Raw genomic sequence first — 20487 nt, 5'->3', positions numbered from 1 at the left:
GGCGAACATGGCTATACGTCAGCGGCGGCGGCGGCCGGCGTGTCTTATGCGGCAAAAAGGCGCCTCACATCACAACTATATCCATCAGAACTCCCTCTCTCACGCTTATCTATACCTCTCATAGCCATCATAATATTACATTACCTACTCCAACATTATGTCTTATAGAGTTCAGCCATTTTTTAACGAAAAGAAAATATATATTTCACACGAATGTGATTTGAATAATAAACGGTAAACAGTTTGACTAACTATTCCAATAAATCACACATTTTCTGAAGCGTTGTTGCCCCCAAATGGTGGTCTATGGTCTACCTCATATGCTGCACCATGTCTTGAAGTTCTACCTAAACACATATATAATGACAGGGTTCTGATGGTAAAATCTCAAGACATGCCAACAAAAAAAGCTTCCCATGCTGTTAAGAACAAAAGAGCCGCGTTTTGTCTAATTTGACCCATCTCAAGGAGGTTAACCATTTAGGGTTATTTTGTTCTTCTACCTAAAATATACATTTGTCTTTATTGCATAGATTTTGCTGTAAAAGTCATTGGGCTGTGTGTAAATCGAAACCTCGTGCCATTTATCTCAGGACAGACTCTGTGTGTGTTAACATGCGAACAAACTTGATATACACCTCTACCTAACTAGCTATACTTTTCGCGTCCAAACAAACTGTCTGTATGCCTTAATTCTATGCTTAAACAAAATATTGCCTTTCAAAGCCCCCACAATGTACCATAGACAAATATACACATATATCTATTTAATCTCCTGCTTACTTGGCATTGATTTATACACTGTTATTTTGTTTCGTTAACTTTCTGACAGCTTCTACTTTTTGTCGAAAATTTCTAACCAAGTTTTTTTTATATAAAAGTAAACAGCGCCATCGTTTAGAAAAGAACAGAAAGAACTCCACGTTTTATGTCAATATTTCTTTCGTTGTGTTTCGTTAAGTTTAAAATTTACTTTAGAAAGTGTCAAAGTTGTGCACTAGGCACACATTGTGGGCGTTTTTCTTTTTTAGTTCAGAGCAGAGCTCGAACTGTCAAACAAATAATTGTGTTTCTTTTTGAGCTCTGAGCGTTCAGAGCTTCAAATTCGTGTTTCTTTTTTAGTTCTGAACATGCTCAGAGCGCGCTCTGTGAGCTCAGAATAAAATAACAGAGTAAACGGAGTAAAATGCTGAGCACAAACAATTTGATATCTGAAAGCCGGGAAATAAAAAAAAATCATTATCAAAACAATAAAAATGGCGGAAGAGGCTGGTTGCTCTGGTGTAGAAGGTAAGATAATTTTGGAAAAACTAATTGCATATAGCATTTTTATGAATCAAATTTATTTCAGGCGTCAAATGGACCAACGCTATGATTGTTTTATTAATTAATTTGATTAAGGAGAATTTTGAATGCCTTCAAAGAGACGACATTTAAAATCATGACAGTTTAGTGCTCAAGTTGTTTCATAATTAAATCAGAGAGCTCTGAACATACTCTGCTCAGAACTCTACTCTACTCTACTCTGTTCGCTCAGAGTATGCTCAGAGCTCAGCTCTGAACTAAAAAAGAAAAACGCCCTGTGTTTTGTTATTTCTACAAACTATTGAAAAATCAAAGAGACAATTCAAGCCTTATTGAAATTTTTTAAATGGAGAAAATGTTGTCAAATGGGAACGTTTCAGAAAGAAATCCGAGTAAATTTTGTATTCTACTACAATATTGTTATTACTTTCGTCTTGTTGCTTTAAGTTTCAAGTTTCAGCAGTACTTTGTAGTGCAGCATACAAACTTTCTTTAACTTAGGGTAGAACAACTATTTCTTTATGTTTCGTTAAGTTTTTGATTGACCTATTAAAACGAGAAGTGGTATGTTTTCGAAATTTAAGGATTGTACAAATATTTGTTGCCACCATATACAAATAATCAATTTTTATCTTAGGGTAGGACTTTTACTGTCTGAACTAGAAGCTGTCAAAATTCGAACGAATACTGGATTTGAAAGAGTCAAAGCATAAATCAAACATTCTGTACGGAAATTAAGTGAACCATATTTTTTTTACACAAAACAAAAGTGAACGAAACTTAACGAAAAATAAAAATGCAGGCTAGTGAGTATGCTCCTTTAGTTTCACTTACTTTGATGTCCATTGAAAAATGATTCTTTCAGTGTAGGAACATTAGACTTCGGTTGTAACAATCTAAGCCACTTGTGGTTCAATTAATTTTTCACGAAGAGACGCCGACCGCGGTGTTGAGCGAATAATTCGCGATGCGTATAGCAGTTGCATGCATCTCACAAAATGTAGGAAGGTTAGAGACTTCTATAGGTAGGATACACGACTAGACAATATATATGCATTTTATAGAGGTAGCAATGTGTGGCCTGCATGAGACTCAAGCCAGACTTTTAAGCCTCGAATTATAGTTGATTTTGATGTTTTAGTTTGTCTGTTAGGCAATTTGGTAGCGTGGACAGTGTTGGCGGCGCCATCAGGAGCCAACATAGATGCTGCTGCCAACCAACTACTATACGACGATTTAACATTTTATACACTTTCACAAAATATAGGCAGTAGCGACGACTATACAACCGATGGCGGCGGCGCTAGTGTACATATGTGCAGTGCATGCCCATGATGTCCATACCCACATTGGCCTCATTTGGGAGGCTTCGATAAGCTATAATAGTATATGTGTAGGTATCTGAAAATCACCTGGGACAGTCGAATGTCCGATTAAGTGGTTTAGTCGTGCTGTTTTCACGGTTTTTATTTTAGTTTTTTCATTGAGACTTAAAATTTCGTAATTTAATTAACGTCTATACACAATAAAAAAGGAGTTATCTTTAGCTTAAGGCAGTCTCTTCGACTTGGCTCCATACTCCATACAAACTGTTTAGTGTGGGCTTTGACCAAATCTTGTATTTTTAGTTTAAAAAAAAAAACGATAAACATCGAAATTGGAATTTTACACTTCACCCATATCGGTAAAATACTGACATTTTAAAATCTATGAATGGAAAATATAATTATCTCAAATGGAAGTATCTAGTGAACACTAACAGGTGATAATTGAGTGCCAGAATATGTTTAAGAAAAACGTCTTAACAACAGCCTGCTGCTCCATAAACTATGATCAAGAGATTGTGTAGGCACCTATTGCAAGCCTAATAACATTAATTAAGTTACAAATATAGGGCGTGGTTTTGATACCTTTTAAAGCTCGCGAAGGAGCTTGTGGGATTAAGAGTTACTTCTTTTGTTTCATACCGAAATTTGGTAAGCATTAGTTGTTGCTAAAGTTAAGTGGTTGCATTCACTATTTTGAAGTTTACCAATTTGGCGTTGTGTATGAAATAGAAAGAAAATTGTTTTAATTAAAAGACATTAAACATTATTACCCCAATATTTGAAAATTCAAAAGCAAGTTATCTTTTCTTTCAGAAACCATTTTGAAATAATGCACTTTAAGTCGGTGCTCACATTGCAATCTTTTGAGGTCAATCATTTTGACGTTTCATCACTTACACCATTTGTACAGAAAATACTTCAACTCTTTATATCTTTTAACCATGAAGTGGAATTAGGAGACATTTAAGTGACGTTTATAAATAATTCTTCGTAGTGCGTTGTGCCAAAACTGTTTTCTATGACATTTATTTTGACAGTTCATCCTTGTTTTGACGTTTATTTTGTTTTAAGGTGGCCCTACAGTCCTGTGTGAACTAGGGCCTCACCCAACAGACTTCTCCATCTAGCTCGGTCCCTAGCTAGATGTCTCCAGTTTCGCACTCCAAGTTGCGTGAGGTCACTATCCGCTTGTGCGCGCCACCTAATTTGGCTAAGTCTACGTCGCTGTACAGCACGTACAGCTCGTCGTTCCATCTTCTCCTACACTCCCATTCGATGCATACGGGACCGTAGATCACACGAAGAACTTTTCTCTCGAACCGACCCAAGATGCTTTCATCCGCTTTTGTCATGGTCCATGCTTCTGCAGCGGGATGATAAGGGTCTTAAATAGCGATACTTTGGTCCCTCGAGAAAGGACTTTACCACTCAATTGCTTTCTTAGCCCGAAAAAACGTCGGTTATGGAGTAGCGTGAATTTTCCATGGTCATCCTGCACAAACGGACGAGTTTGGCAAGGATGCCAAAACTAAACATGGCTCTATACAGCTCGTCCCTGTAGATGCTGTCATATGCGGCCTTGAAATCGATGAAAAGATGATGAGTGTCGATTTGGTGTTCTTTGACTTTTTCCAGGATCTACCGTAATGTGAATAATTGATCGACTTTGGACTTTCCTGGTCTAAAACAACACTGATAAGGGCCTATCAGGTTGTTGGCAATGGGCTTTAGACGTTCACATATTACGGCAGAGAAGATTTTATAGGCAATATTAAGTAGACTGATTCATCTATAATTGGATTTTAGGATCAGGCAAACAATATTAAGGTTCCATACATCGGGCATGCTTTTTTCACCATATCTTACAGAAAAGTTGGTGCATTCTCCTAACAAACTTATCTCCAGCTGCTTTAAAGATCTCGGCATTCAAACTATCTGCCCCAGGGGCTTTGTTAGACTTCAGCATAGATATGGCAGTCTTTACTTCATCTAAGTCGGGAGGACGGGATTGTTGGCTTTCGTGAATGTTGAATGGATCATTCTGCCTTACAGCGGAATTCGGTCGTCGTTGCCGTTATACAGTCCTCAGCATTGACTGCGGTTCCACTATAATGTTTCCACTTTCGTCTTTGAAGCCTTCGGTTCTAGGTATATGTACCTGTGAATTTCGTTTCACCTGTTCATAAAACTTTCGAGCTGCATTCGTGCTCTTAAACCTCTCAACATCTTCGACCACACGCTTCTTATGCCTCTCTTTTTCCTTCTGAGAAGTCGGCATTCCTCTAGCCTCTTCTGCTCATAGAGCTCATGAGCAGTTCTCGTTCTTTTATATAGCGCCGCTTTGCGTGCCTGTTGTTTGGCTGCATTTGCCTGCCGAAATTCTTCATCAAAAAAGGGGTTCCTTGTTGGTGGTTTCTTGAAACCCAGCACATCAGAGGTGGCTTCTCTGATTGCATCATTTCAATGTTGCAACTTGTTTTCGATACATAGTGTTGAAGGCAATGAACTTCGAGAGAGGTTACTTGTAACTCGGTCGGAAAAGGATTTGGCGATCTCTGGTGATTTTAGCCGTTCGACGTTGTATCTTCCCCCAGCACCTCCCTGTTTTGCCGAGTCGATGTTAGCTCATGGAAAATTTCAAGTTTTTCATTCTCTTTTGGCCCGGCCCATCCCATCGTATTGATGGCGGTGATGTCTGCTTTATAGCAGTCTAGGGTCTCCGCTAATTCTTCGGCCGAACGTGGTCTGTTAAGGGACCTAACATTCCACGTGCATATCCTAAGTTCGTTGTCCTTAATTCGTTTGCGTAGGTTTTCAACAGTAAATCCGTCCGAATCCGAAGCTTGTTGGTGCTTCGCAACTTTTACGTGGCCAGGAAGTCACCCCGACGGCACATCCCAAAACCTGGAGGGCCAGATCCTAAGTATAACTCCAAGGATAGGGAGCCGGATAAAACCGTCCCTTATGTAGGCCTGGGCTCCGAATTAATAGAAGAAGCCCTATAAGGTGTTCACTAAGTAGTTCAACCTTACGGAACTGTTGACACCACCGTTGATTCCATCTCGGGAATTCCTCCACTGCCTTCTGGATAAGGAGAAGTTCCTTAGTAGAAACACCTTCCCCCCTCTCTCATTTGCTGACCCCAACAACTTTCCACTGGGTTTGGAACCCAATCTCCAGTTGAGGTACTAGGCACCCGATGTTCACCACGGGGAGGTGAAAGTAGGAGTTGGTAGACAGAGGTTGGTTTTGAGAAAAACCTGTGGACGCTTGTGTCCTCTTGAATGCACATGCCTACCATTTGAACAGTGTTGGTGAAATAAAATATAATACAGGTATGTAGATTTCCATTAGTTAAAAACATTTAAAAATAGATATTTTAATTTTTTTTTAACTGAAGGTTTCAATTACAGATCATGTACACACACCAGTCGGGAGCTAAAAAGCGCAAAGAACGCTTAAAGCTCGAGAGACTTGAAAGAGAAAGAATGAACCCAAAGAACTCTGTTCGATTTCGTTTCAAAAACGTCAGAAGAAGAAAGAAAATCAAATGAAATACAGGAATTGAACTCAAGCGACGTAAATGATAATCGAGTGACCGAAAATGCAGTATATGCAGGATTGGAAAAAGAAAAAGATTGCTCATTACTCTTCACTAAGGAAATGGTAAGAACTGACCTTTTTAAAGATTACGCTGTTGGAACCATAAATACCGTTGTTCGTCGAGGCCATGAGATGTTACCTGCTTCTTTTCCACGTGATCGAAACAACGAGCAATTTCCGACCTCGCTGCTTTCGAAAATCTTACCTAACGGTGAATTGGTAAAGCGCGATTGGTTAGTGTGGAGTAACCTTAAAAATGCGTTCTATTGCCTACCTTATCGTTTGTTTACACAACAAATTAAATCAATATACATCGCTCAAATCTGTGTCGTACAGGAGGATATTCTTGCCTTCAAGTGTGGAAAAGCTGTACGTCAAATTGCCTGCTCATGGAAACAATACCGATCATGTCCAGTGTTACGTTCAATGGCGCTCATTACAACTGCGAATAAAGAAAAACGTTTCAATTGATGCTCTTCTCAATGCCAAAATTACTAGGGAAACCAAAAAATGGCAAGGAATTCTATATATAATATTTTACACCATTCTCTTTCTTGGCAAAAGGAAACTAGGACTACGAGGCGATAGTAATCTTATTGGAGAGCCAAATAATGAAAATTTTTTGAGCATTTTGGAATTAATTATTTATTATGATCCCTTACTTCAGGAGCACTTGAAAAAGTAAGAATTTAACAACAGGAACACAAACGTTTGCATGTCCACTAATTTTCCGTTGGGATTCAAAATGAGTTCATTAAAATTTGTGCCAACATGTGAATTCAGCTGTTTTGAAGGAGAGAGAAAACGCTAAATACTTCCCTATAATTGTCGATGCAACACCTGATTCTAGTCATGTGGAATAAAACACATTTATTTTCCGATATCTGCGCTTGGAAGAAAATGTGTTCTCCATCCAAGAATGGTTTTTGGAATTTGTCGAATGCAAGAAAGAAAAACTGACACCGCAATAGCTGATTTGATCTGCGAAACATTGGCAAAGAACATAATCCCTTTAGAAGACTGTTGTGCACAAGGCTATGACTGTATAATGGTGCACAAAGTCATATTTTAAAGAAAAATCCGAATGCCTTGTATTCACCATGTGCAGCTCTTACAAGACTTAACTTGTGTGGAGTCGATTCAGCGGAATGTTGTACTGCCGCAATCATATTTTTTGGTGTAGTTCAAAAGTGTTTCAACTTGTTTAGCAGCAATGTCAAACGTTGGGAAATTCTTAAGAAACATGTTACCGGATTCCTTCACAACCTTTCCGATACAAAATGGTCAGCTAGAATTGAGGCAGTGAAACCATTTACAAATCATCTGAAAAACCTTAGAACATCATTAGAAGCTTTAATGATATCCGGGCCCGGATTCCTATCGATGGCCCTAAATGTTTTTGAAATTCCAAAACAACGTAAAAATGTAGGTATCAAGTAATAGATATTTCCATTATTTATGTAGTTGGACATATTCAACGATGAAAGTTGAATTGATTTCAAACATGTATATGGATTGTAAATCTCTCGAAATATCAATTTGTTTTGTCCAATGGAACAAAATGTTTGCATTTTGACACATTTATATCAAATATAAACTTTAGAGTAAAATATATGGTCTTTAACAAGAAGAAAAGGTTTGACATTTACATAAAGAAAAAAAAAGAGTCTAAAAGATTATGAATAAGTCCTAACCTTAAAAAAGATTAAAGATAGTGAATAACTGTAATAAAATGTTGACATTGACAAAGTTGAAAAAACACATATTTATGAAACAAATTTGAGTGACCAGAAACACTTAAAATAACAAAACAAAAATAAACATTTCAATGATACACTCAAGTACTTTGAATTCTATTTATCTTCCCTCAATTCAATATAAAAACTGCCCACATCTCTTATTTTTATTATTACGCTACCGCACTAAAGGCACGTGAATCAAATCAAATACAAATTGAAGCTTCATTAAATAAAGATAAAACATAAAATAGGTATAAAAAAAACTTTTATAGGTCTAAAGGTGCTATAAAAATTCTGACTATCAAAACTCTATTAACAAAGTGTTCTCGATGCCATAATATTCAGAGAAGAGAACTAAATGAATTTATAAATATTATATCCACGAAAAACGAACGAATCTAAGTCTTGTTAAAAATTCAAAAACCAAGTTTGTCCTCACCACACCATTTTACTCTAATTGCGTTGAAAAAATATCTACCATTTAAGGTTCCTTTTTTATGGATATCATTGAGTACGCTCAGCGAATATATTAGTTGAAGCAAATTCGCTCGTATAGAACCAAACCAACCATCCGACCAACGACCGATGACTTAGGGTATGCACACATCTAGATATACTCGTAGTACTTAAAGTTCAGTCAACAGAGCTATCAGTTCTTTTTTTAAGCTTGAGTAATATTGTATTTTTTCTTGCAAATAAAGTTATCTTTTTGGCTTCTTTTTCTGGAAAAAATAAATTTGCTTGTTCCACATAATGGGGTGAAAAAATTCACAGTACCTCTGCCTATCTATTTTATCTTATCTTTAAAAGCCTGGCCATGTGATAAGATATACACGAGCTTGTTTGTTTGCTTTTGATATTTTATCTTAATTTAGCCATACCTCTGGAGACCATCATCATTGTTATCCAAGGAACTTCAATGAGACATGATGAAAACATGCCAAGTGGTTAAAATGTCTTTCCGCCTTGGATTCCACCTTCAATGTAACCTATCGACAATGTTCTTTGTATTTTTTTTTGTTGTTGTTTGTCTTATGGACAAACCTTAAGATGTATAAAGAATTTATCGTGTAAATATGGTTGACCAGGTGGTGGAACAACTTAACGATCGGTGTAATCACTGCCTGTGATGGAAGTTGTGTATATATTAACGACATACAGAGAGACGTCATACTAGGAAATAACATCCCATTTATGTGGCTTTTCTTGGTTCTTGGAATCACCATTGCCATGATGATGAAGACCATTTTAAGCATTCGCGAGAACATAAAAATAGATAGACAGATAGACAAGACATCAGGCGGATGGATAGACACACACCACACGGAACGGAGAGACAGTGTCACAATCCTAACAACTGAAGATGCCGATTGATGATATGAATTGCGAATCATGGGAAAAATTGGTATGTGACATCTCCATGGTGACGTTTGCGGCAAATGTCAAAGGTGAACTTTGAGGAAGGAGAATTAAGAATTGAAAACTTCGTACTTCCAATACGGTAAAAAAGTGTGATTTAGCAAAAACTTTGATGTAGTAGTTAACATTGAAAACTGAGGAAATTTTACTATAGACATGATGTCTTAAAAACCACATGAAACGCAAGCTTTATTCACAAAACTTGACAGTTGCGTTTAGTCACCACCTTTACAATAACCAGCTTTGCAATGGCTTACCTACCACTCGTAACTTGCCTATCCACCACTTTTTAACACTTTGGCTTCTAACTGGATTATAATTTACTTAATAGGATTATAATTTCTTATCCGCCTTGTCAACGGCTTTTGACCGGATTATCTAAGGTTCCTAAGCAGTTGAAAATAGATTCACCAGTGATTTTTTATAACGTAACCAACAGCTTTAAAACTTATCACTGCTCTTTATCTATTTATTAACAGCTTTTAACTAAATTATCAATAATTCTTGAACGATTGTAAGCCGTTGATAGCTTTTTAACAAACTTGCAGAAGCTTATAAACTTCAATACTTTTTTAATGAGCGTCCAACAGTACAAAATAAACGTGACCATTTACATTTGACAGTTGATTGAATAGCCATTTTTTAAATCAAATGACGCCGCAAAGTTTACTGAACCTAAACATCAATAGATATGAAATGTCATCAATGTGGATGATTTATAGTTGAGTCATGGTCGAATCATTGGTGTCCTTGAAGTCGTGGTTGTCAATTTGAAACGTGAACTCATCTTGTATTCTTGTCTTTTAAATTCATTTTTATATCTTACGTTTAAAAAAAACTCTTTATCTATTCATAAAAATATCAATGAGTTCATGTGTTATGACCTTCAAGATATCTTTCTCTTTCATATTTAAATTTAAATAAGTATTCTATAGCCAAGACCTTTGTTTAACAATGTTTCTTTTCTATTTCCTTCAAGACGGCTGGCATATTTAACCAACCTTCTTTGACAGGTCGTCACGTTCTTATACAATATATAATCCCATTCGTAACCCACCACAACCGCCACCATATTGTTGTCTACCTTAATGACAGATAAGTCGTGCGACAATACAAAAAATCACATATGTTACTATAGAAACTAGTACTTTTGTGCACATTCTAATCCCTTAGGGTCCGATTGCATTCGAAGTAACCTCTGTGCTGTCAAAGGGTTACATAAGACATTGACCATTGCATTGCAAGTTAGAATTCTACCACTTCTTAGCACGTATAAATACTAGGTAACAAAACTGGGCAGATTTAAGTATAAGAAGTTGAAATTGAAGAAAGACAAAATAAGCATTTTGCACGCAGGTGTTTCTACCAAGCTCCAAGCTAAAAACACAGAAAAGTTTATAGAAAATGCAAAACATGTAAATTCAATTTCACGTTCCGTTTGGAGTGTGAATAAATGTTTAGGTCTGTCTCGGATATAGCAGCGGTAAATGTGCTTATAGTTTTATAACTCTAGGCGAGACGTGTAAATTCAGAAGAAGACCAACCAAACCACAGCAACAACACTGCAATGTCATCTTGACCATTGAGCATATTGTATAAAGAGATGCAAAAGGATTGGCTTATATCTTTAAAGCTATATGTACACTTAGCATCACCTGACAGTCATATTGACATGGTCGAAGGGGGGAAGAGAATGAAGAAAAACTTTATCTTATATATGTATCGTATACCTAAGAGGCATCATTATATACGAATGCAGTGGCGGCCGACAATTTGAATATACGTGTTGGCTGTCAGTTGGGTCGAGAATCTCTTTTTAACAAATAGCTAAACAGTGGCGAACTCGAGTAATGTCACTGTGACAGCTAGTAATTTTTCAATGGAACTTGAAAGTGTCAGAAGATTGTTGGTGTTGTTGCTGTTGGCGTTCCACTGGGCTGTGTTGGAATTGAGGTTTCTAGTTATGCTAAAAGATAAAGTATGGTTCCTTCTTTCTAGAAGGTATACCTAACTGTGGGAAGAAAAATATGCAAATGTATACAAATAGAAAAATATTGTTTCTTTTTTTTTTGCAAATTTCTAATTTGTGTACCTAACACAAATGTTGATTTTACTTGGGCTACTTATTTTCTAGAAAGAAAAAGATAAGGAATATTTATTCAAAATTCTCACTTTAACTGGTTTCTGTCATTTGCAAAATTTGAATATTCTTTAAGTAGGTCAGCAGCTAGATTTTTAAGTAAGAAATGTGTAAGTATCGAAATGTATCTATACATATTTTTCTTTGGTGTATTAACGTTTTGACAAGTTATCAAAATTTATCGATGTATTACTATCTAATAAATCAAAAAATGGGTAATATGAACGCTCCCATAAAAATAGTTTCCAGAAACATTTCTGCAAATGCAAGAAAGTTGGGGAAAATCCTCTGCAACAAAAAAGCAAGCAAAAATTAGGTTATAATCCTGTTGTTTATGTTTATGATGCTAAAATTAAGGCAGACATATTTATGGTGCGATAAAATTTACAGCTCTTAAATGTCACAATTTTAGTATCTGATAAAAATGTCAGATATAATTCAATAATACCAAACCACTTTGACTTGCAACTGGATGGACAACGCGACGAGAGATATCAATTTTAATGAAAGTGAATTTATTCTCTTACTTGAAAAACAAGTTCAATTTGTCACTCGAATCAAGCTTAAAAATACACTTGACAATATCCTTCCAGCACCAATTGAAAAAACCCATTCTCTTCCTTCTTCCATTCCCAAAGACTAGAAGTGATGGTTGCAACTTGTAACTGCAACAAGGTTTATAGTCTCTGCAGCCATTGCAACTTTGTTTATTCATAATAATTTACATATTTTAGTACGTATATCAAGCAACTTTATCTCAATTATCGTTAAAAAAAGATTATTGTGACCGGTTAGATATTTTTGTTGTTTGTATTTTGAAAAGATTTATTAATATCTATATCCACATCTTTTCTATCTACACTGACGCGTGTTTAAGTGCATCTTTTATGACTATATTATCAAGCCACCATAGACCGCTCTGCAGCTTGGATTGTTGTTTAATGTGAATGTGCTCCAACTTCAGCAGCAACAACAAAATTGTATTTTAACAGATCAATTCATAAATTCAAAAACTGAAATTTTCATTCGCAGACGATAAAAAAGGTTCTTCTTTTTTATGTACATTTTTTCGAGCTAGACTAGACATGGTGAATAATACTCGTAGTTAAAGTTGCTAAGAGAAGAGAAGGAGTGGAATGTAACGTCTGCTTAAAAGATTGGTCTAGTGGAAGTCTGGTATGGTGTGTTTTTGTTTTGTTTTTTTTTTTTGACATAAAGATTCTGTCTCATACAAAGTCTTACTGAATTCCGAAACACATGAGTTTTTTAACGAGCTCTTGTACATACTTTTCAATGAAAATATAGAAATCGAAATATTAAAGAAGACAGACGTCATTATATGATTATATTGCGGAGTCTCTTTAGTGACAGTAGGATGTGACAGTTATAGGGGATTTTCGCTATACATCACTTATCATCAAGCCTATAACTTATGTCATTGATAGATATGGATATGATGATGTGGGTATCATAATATTGATGAATGCAGAGATATCATACATTTTAACTCCCCTGCACGGAAACAGATAAAGAAAATATCAAACACAGACTATGGGGGGTTCTTTTTCATTTCTTTTTTAATGAATTCTGTCAAATTAACTGTCATGAGACGAAATGACAAATGGAATTGGATGTTATATTTAAATTTTTTTGATGAGGTTTTGTTTTTATTTGTACATACTTAGAGAACTCTGCAAAGTAAACACTACCGTGAAAGTGAAATGAAGTAGTGTAATCGATCGGGAATAGCACATTTCAAGTTGGTCATTACAATGAAATTTCGGAATACTCCACACTTTTTGTAGAAAAATGACAAACGATACGTTATTAACCCTTAACCACACTTTTTGTACGCTAATGACAGATAAGTCGTGCAACGAATAATTAGAATGGGGGTTCTAAAAATATTTTTGAAAATATGGCTTGATGAATATTTATATTTGAATTAAAAACAAATGTTTTCATTTTCGTCCAATTGCGTTTTGACCAACGAGGACCTACTTGAAATATATATTAAATTTTTAGGGAGGAATAAATTTCCTTAAATTATATCATTCAAGTCTGCAGAAAAATCAACATTCTATGAAATGCTCCTGAAAGGTGACTTTTAGCCTTACCAATATTCAAATTTCAAGCTAACTTAAATTTTTAACTGGGCTCTAAATATTTCGCCAGATCAATAACCATTTTGATTATTAGGTTAAGGGCTAACACCCGGTTGAATTTAAGTGTTTCTAAACTCAACTTTAAATGCACGGTTTGCACTGTCATTTTGACAGCACATCCAACAAATACTTTGCAGGTCACAAGTGTTGAGATTTATTGCGATTGTTGTCTGCTGATTGTTCGTGGCAATATTTTATAAAAAAAGTAAGTCGAATAATACTTGTTTTAATATATAATTGTGATTATATTTTAATCAATATCCATAATTTTAGAAATGGCTGAAAAACTAAATTTAAAACGGAGCAGATCGTCAAATTAGACGATGGCAATGAAGGACTTACAAGTCGAAGCAGCTAGACCACTTGCGCATGTTATAGATTATAAACTAAATGATGGCAAGTCATTTAGGCAAGTAGCTTTGAATTAATGCCAAAACAAGTAAGGTACCGTTGAAGCCACGGACCAATTTAATTGGCTTCAAAGGGAGACCGGTATTTTAAAACCTTCCAAGGAACCTTTTGAGATCGATTATGAAATTGCTGAAATTTCCACTTTGGATTTTGTTGAAGATACCGCAGAATTTGATTGTTATGCTTGTTTATGTTTGCATATTTTACTAATATCAATTCAATGCTGTCTTTTTGACCGAGAATGTAGTAGATATTATAATAGAAGGCTAATTAGTAAAAGACGTGTTTATTTTAGTTATTAGTATACACGCAAATTAACTCGCTGTTAAAATTCAACTCAACAATACTTTAACGTGTGCTTAGCGATTTATTATTAGCAAGCCCCTTTGTCAAAAATAAAACAGTCTTTACGTTTGTTCCACTAAAAATCAACCTGTTAAATGAAATCGTTTCATATCTCAAATATGCTTGTCAAACCACAAAACCAGAAAATATAAAAATATTTTAGTAGGCATCAAGCATATTTGAGAATCGTTTGCTGACCGTTCACCATTTCAAATTTTCTATAATACCGCATTTGTCAAATTTATTTAAACCTTTTTATCGAAACTAGTACTTTTTTGAGCATTCCAATCCTCAAGGGGCTGATTACATGCTTGTCAGTGCCCTGTCAAAAGAAGACAGTTATAATAATTTATCTGTATTTTGCATTTTGCGTTCTAAGGTACTGGAGAGCGCTAGGAAACGTCACCTGTGGTCCTAGGTTTAATGAAAGAAAAATTCTTATGTGCACCTCCTCGCGGTAGAGAGTGGATAACGCTAAAGCACAACGGGACCGAATGCCTGCCGGTATACGCAAACAGACCAGCTTTACCAGTAGTACCAAAATTTCCCTAAAAGTGGAGGAACTGCATATGGCTGTCAACGGTATAAAAGTCTGGTGGCGAACGAAGATTGGAGCATAAAATGTTAGTTCCATGTACGCACCAGGCAGGTACGAGCAGGTAGAGCTTGAAATGTTTCGGCATAATATCAGCATTTTCGGAGTGAGTGAAACCAAATGGAGATGAGTATAGTGCAGAATCGGCCCAAACGAGAATGTTGTACTCTGGCGAAGAGAATTCAGACAGAGGTCCAAGACTCAACGGTGTGGGCATCATGTTGACTAAAGAAGCTACCAAAAGTCTGATTATTACGGTGACGTTTAGCTCAAAAATCAGAAAGGTCACCTTTATTATATGCTACGCTCCAACGAATGAGGCGTCAGCGCACGAAAAGACCTCTTTTTATACTCATCTGAATTCGGTGTACAACGGTGTTCCAGGGGGCGATATCATTATCATCATGGGGGACATTAAAAGAAAGGCTGATGCAGGTAGTGACCATTACTTGCTTCTGACATACAGACAAGAGCTAGAGTTTCCTGGATATTCCAAGACATCTGGGACAAAATCACTTATCGAAGAACACTTAAAATTAGAATCAATTCAGAAAGTGATGCTCAGCGGTAATTGATTCTACGAAACGAGTATCTCATAAGACACTGCAGCGATATGTGAGACGTGACAAGAGGGAAAGGGTGGACAAACTTGCGGAAAATACTTAACATGCTGCAGAAATAGGTGACGCAAGGTGGCTTTATAAAATCACTAAGGATATTGTTGGACAGCGTAGTAGCACTTACAATAAAGATCCCGTGTTAGATTCGAGCGGCAACTTTTTAGTGACGATAGAAGATCAGCTACAAAGATGGAAGGAGCACTTTTTTGCGCTTCCAAATGATGCCCACAATGCAGAATTGAATCCACAATTAAACAACATACGCAGATCTTCTAGGGACTCCAGTCCCCCAACAAGTTCAGGGATAAGTTAAGTATTGCGATACATCTTCTAAAGAAAAACAAAGCAGCTTGACTTGATGGTATTCCCGCAGAATTCCTAAAAGCAGCCCCTGAGGCAGCTTCCCGTATTTTGCTTAAACTCGTACAGGCTGTCTGGGAGAATGTAACTAACCCAAGGGACTGCAAGGATGGAGTTACTGTAAAGTTACCAAAGAAAGGAAACCTCAAAAACTGTAATAACTGGTGCGGTATCAAAGTTCTTTGCGTTTTTCCGAAGTTAATGCCAACTATTATTCTCGAGAGGATTAAGTTCAAGATCAATAGACACTAACCGGGGTTTCGTAGTGGCTGTACCGATGTACCTAATGTTTGTAGATTTTGAGAAGGGGTTAATCGTGAATTCATCTCTAGATCGCTTACTGCGCGAGGAATCCCAGAGAAAATTGTCGCTGTTATTGAAGAATCGTAGAACAACGCAAGGTGTTTTGTGTTGCATAATGGACATCTTTCCGACTTCTTCGTGTCAAGAAGTGAGACAAGAAGATGTCTTTTTCACCAATTCTGTTTTTTCTGGTGATTGACGATGTGATGACTGCCACGGTGGGTACAAATGAAAGACACGGTATCCAATGGAGTCTGTTTGACAAGCTTAGCCACATAGATTATGTTGACGATATGTCTCATGGCTAACAACAAGGCAGGCTTAAATCAGATGTTTCATTCACTGCAATTAAATGGAGAAGTGGCTGGCTTAAGGTTTAACACAAATAAGACCAAAGTAATGACCACGGGTCATAATGGTTAGTGCGTTGGACTGTCATGCGAAAGGTCTTGGGTTCGATCCCTGCCTATGCCACCTAAATTTTTTTTCACGGGTACTGCCTCTTGCAAGGAATTGACAAATTCTCCAAGAGTAAATCTTGTCATTAAAAGTGCTTTCTCAAATTTGCCGTTCGGATTCGGCTTAAAACTGTAGGTCCCTTCCATCCCTGACAACAGTTCTCGCACACGGGAATGGTTGAGAGTTGTCAGTCACTAGGCCCTAGTTCTCAACGGACTGTTGCACCCAATTTATTTATTTATAATGACCACGGGCCAAAGCACACAAGTTATTCTAAGGCAGGGGACCATAGAGGAGGTCGAGCAGTTTAACTATCTGGGAAGTTCTATATCTCCCGATATCGGAACCGACCTGGATGTTAACAGTAGAATAAACAAAGTCCGTAGTGCATTTGGAATCCTTTCTTCTGTGTGAACTCTAGCAAAATATCGCTAAGCACCAAGTTGAAACTCCTCGAATCCAATGTCAAATCAGTGTTGCTGTTATATGCTTCTGAAACATGGAACATGCCAACATCTCTAGCAGACTACAAGCTTTCGTTAACCGTTGTATGCGCTCTATTCTGGAGATCTGGTGGTGGCCGAAAACCATTTCTACCGTTCAGCTGTGGAATAGGAATCATAGCAAATCAATCGGTCCAATGGAATCCCCAAGGTAATAGACTCGTTGGAAGACCAAAGACAACTTGGAAGTCATCAGTTTTGACGGAGGCTCGGTCTTAAGGCATTCAATCTTGTCCACAGCTGAGATCAGTTGCGATGAATCGGGATAGCTGGAAGGATCTTGTTGCTGCCCTATGCTCCAGCAGGAGTTAAAGCGGTGCTGTACTTTTAGCCGGACAACATATATATATAATATATATTGTATTATAGGCTTTATTTTTTCTTATTTTTGTGTGTTAAATTTTTGATTGTGTACTTTCTAAAAGAACTTGAATTCTACTGTTCCAACTTCTGTTTTAAAGACAATAATATTGAGCTTATACAAGTACAAAGTTGAGTTTTAGGCTAATCCCTTATAGTTCAAAAACTGAATATGAGATTTTAAAAAGAAATACCAATTCAAATTTCATTATACACCTGTTATAACAAAATGTGTACATAAATTTTCTCGATTTTAATAAAGTTTACAACTTTTTTACATTTAAAAAAGCTTGCAAAAAAATACTAAACTTTTCAATTGTGAGTTTTATAATTTTGACGCAATGCGAGCGTACCCTTAAAAATTCCGACCTATCAATGTGTATAAAAAAGAGTCCCAAATTTTCTTGTTCTTAAATTTGGCTGTGTAGATTTTGAAAAAGAAATAAACTTACCTAAACTCACTTATTAATAAATTTGCATTTTCAAAAATGCTTTTGTATTCTTTCAAAACTAAAATAAACTTTATATTTAGAAATCTCTGAAAACTCCCTCTATATGAGTGATGCAATTTTATTCAAAAACTATATCCAACTGCATGCTAATTTACAATTTTTATCTACCATGAAACCATTAAATAAAAACCTGACACGCAGACGAAATTTCAAAAATAAAATAATTTTCACTTCAATTTTTCCAAAAAAAAAAAGGAAAAATCCAAAAAGGGGAAACGACCACCAGACTCGAGTATAAAGCAGCTTATATCATGAAAACGACAACATTTTAAGTTTTGACATAGCAGCGATAATTAACCCTGACAAACCATTTCAATATACAAAAAGGGATCTGGTAAATTAGTCAGTAGTTGAGATTGTCATTTAAGAGAGCCCACCAAATGTCAAAACTGAAACATCAACCTCATCATTATTGTGGTGATGCCAACTTCTTGTTTTCGTTCAGTTTGAGGGTGGAGTGAGTTTATAATCCCCAAACTTGATGACACCATGTGTAAAATGTTTGTGTTTTAAAAGTCATAATTTTGTTGTTCGTCTTCTAATTATAACTTGATTTGTTATTTTTAAGTTTTCCCGTTGTTTTTTTTTTCCTTGAATATTTTCGTGTGGATAAACGTCACACTAAAAATGAAATGTTGTATATTTATTTTTGTTTTTCTTTCTGGAACTTTGACGGGACATGGGAGGTATTGTGTCAGACCGGAATGTTAACATTTCCTAATGTCAAAATAAACATTTTTGAATATGATGCTTGGTCATCCAGAAATCTTCTATATGACATCGATTTTGAAATCAGACAGAAAGAACTCTGTCATTCAGAGAAGTTTGAAGGTTTTGAACATGTGAAATATTAAAAAGACTCACTTGTGATAAATTAAACATCGCCCACTCCTTAGAAAATGTCTCAAAAAGGTGTCATATTCTATTTTGCAACATCAGCCATCAAAAGAAATTAATTTGATAGATGTCCATGCAACGCAAACACATGTTCAAAGTACCTGGTGGTTTTCGTTAGAGTTCAAAAACCAGCAGAATGATTATTTTAATGTGGGAAGGTGTTTTGAGTTCGCGGTATAATTCTTTTCAAAAAATAGGAATTTTCTTTTTCTCTTTTCTTTTTCATGTGACTGTGTCAATATTTGAAGATCTTTGGTTTCAGTTTCAGTTTTGGTTTCGGTCTGGTTCTCAGTTCCATTTTTGAATTTGTATGTCAATATTGTTCTTTGCTTATAAATCACTTTTTCTTTTTTTTTCTGCTCTTTTTACCGCATGTTTATGCTTCATCGCGTCTTCTTCTTTGGATGAATCGTGCGCGTCCCAAAGATTTGTCAGGTTTATACATTTCCTTTAGCAAACCTTAAAGGCCATAGAATTCTAGATTGCTTATGTAACACATCAAATGCACATCTTGTCTGCATGACAGATATACTTTCTCATGTAGGTAAGGTAGAGTGATGTGGTGGTTTGAGGCGTGTTTACATAGTTGTACCCTATTATAAGAGAAGCCAATGGGGCAGGGACTGTGGGAGCATACGAAGTGTCAATTTTCGTGTTCATTGATGGTGATTTTTTTGTATGGTTTGGGTTTGTTGACCAAAATGTTTATTCGTTTGTCGGTGTCATATTCACGCATCACACACCCAAGATATTATGTCATTTGATATTGATTCAACGTCATTGTGGTTTATAAGAACAAAAAATTTGGTTTGATTTAATAAACCCAGGGGCTTTGACCTTATATTGGGACAAATTCAAAATTAAATCTCGTTTAAGGTTCAAGCCCTCATGGTATTGTAGCTTCAAATTACTTAAGAGTATAGTACTCGTGGTATGCGTGATGTTTAGTGCAACGGGTTGTCATCCTAGAGGTCTAGGCTCAACATCTGCCGATGATACTTAAAAGCTTTTTAAAGAGTACTCCATCTTGCGAGGTATTGGTAAATCGTCCAAAGTGGTCTTTCCATAAACAGTGATTCGACATAAGAACTGTATGTCCCCTCCATCCCTGTCATTAATGTCAGATGGGAATGTTTAAAAGTTGTAACTTTGTCAATTTGAGAGTCCAATTTGTTTTATGAATTGTTATATTCCATTCCAAGAAATGTGTAAGTTAATAAAGGACTTTATAATTTCTACTCCTAAATTAAGTCCCAACATCCTTTCAAATGAAATTAACTCTCTACAAATTCTAAGGAACTGCACACACGTGACTATAATAAGGAGGTACACACACATCACACTCATATCTCGGTCGACCTTTTGAGAAGAAACATCATCTCATAGCAGCATCCATCTTTTTTTCTCTGGACGACTCCTGTTT

General features: G+C 36.2%; 1 protein-coding gene and 1 long non-coding RNA gene across 2 annotated transcripts in view; one reads left to right on the top strand and one right to left on the bottom strand.

Annotated features, from left to right (window-relative positions):
* The window catches only part of LOC129944451 (breast cancer anti-estrogen resistance protein 1), a 159453-nt gene that overhangs the window by 123654 nt on the left and 15312 nt on the right, over positions 1–20487 (bottom strand). The window lies entirely within an intron of this gene.
* Positions 1045–1582, top strand: LOC129944453 (uncharacterized). The gene is made up of 2 exons (XR_008781443.1): positions 1045–1290; positions 1352–1582. It is a non-coding gene; the product is annotated as an uncharacterized LOC129944453 (long non-coding RNA).

The sequence above is a fragment of the Eupeodes corollae genome, chromosome 2, assembly GCF_945859685.1.
Source record: "Eupeodes corollae chromosome 2, idEupCoro1.1, whole genome shotgun sequence".
Taxonomy (NCBI): domain Eukaryota; kingdom Metazoa; phylum Arthropoda; class Insecta; order Diptera; family Syrphidae; genus Eupeodes; species Eupeodes corollae.
The sequence above is the reverse complement of the archived record's forward strand: the minus strand, read 5'-3'. Positions and strand labels throughout refer to the sequence as shown.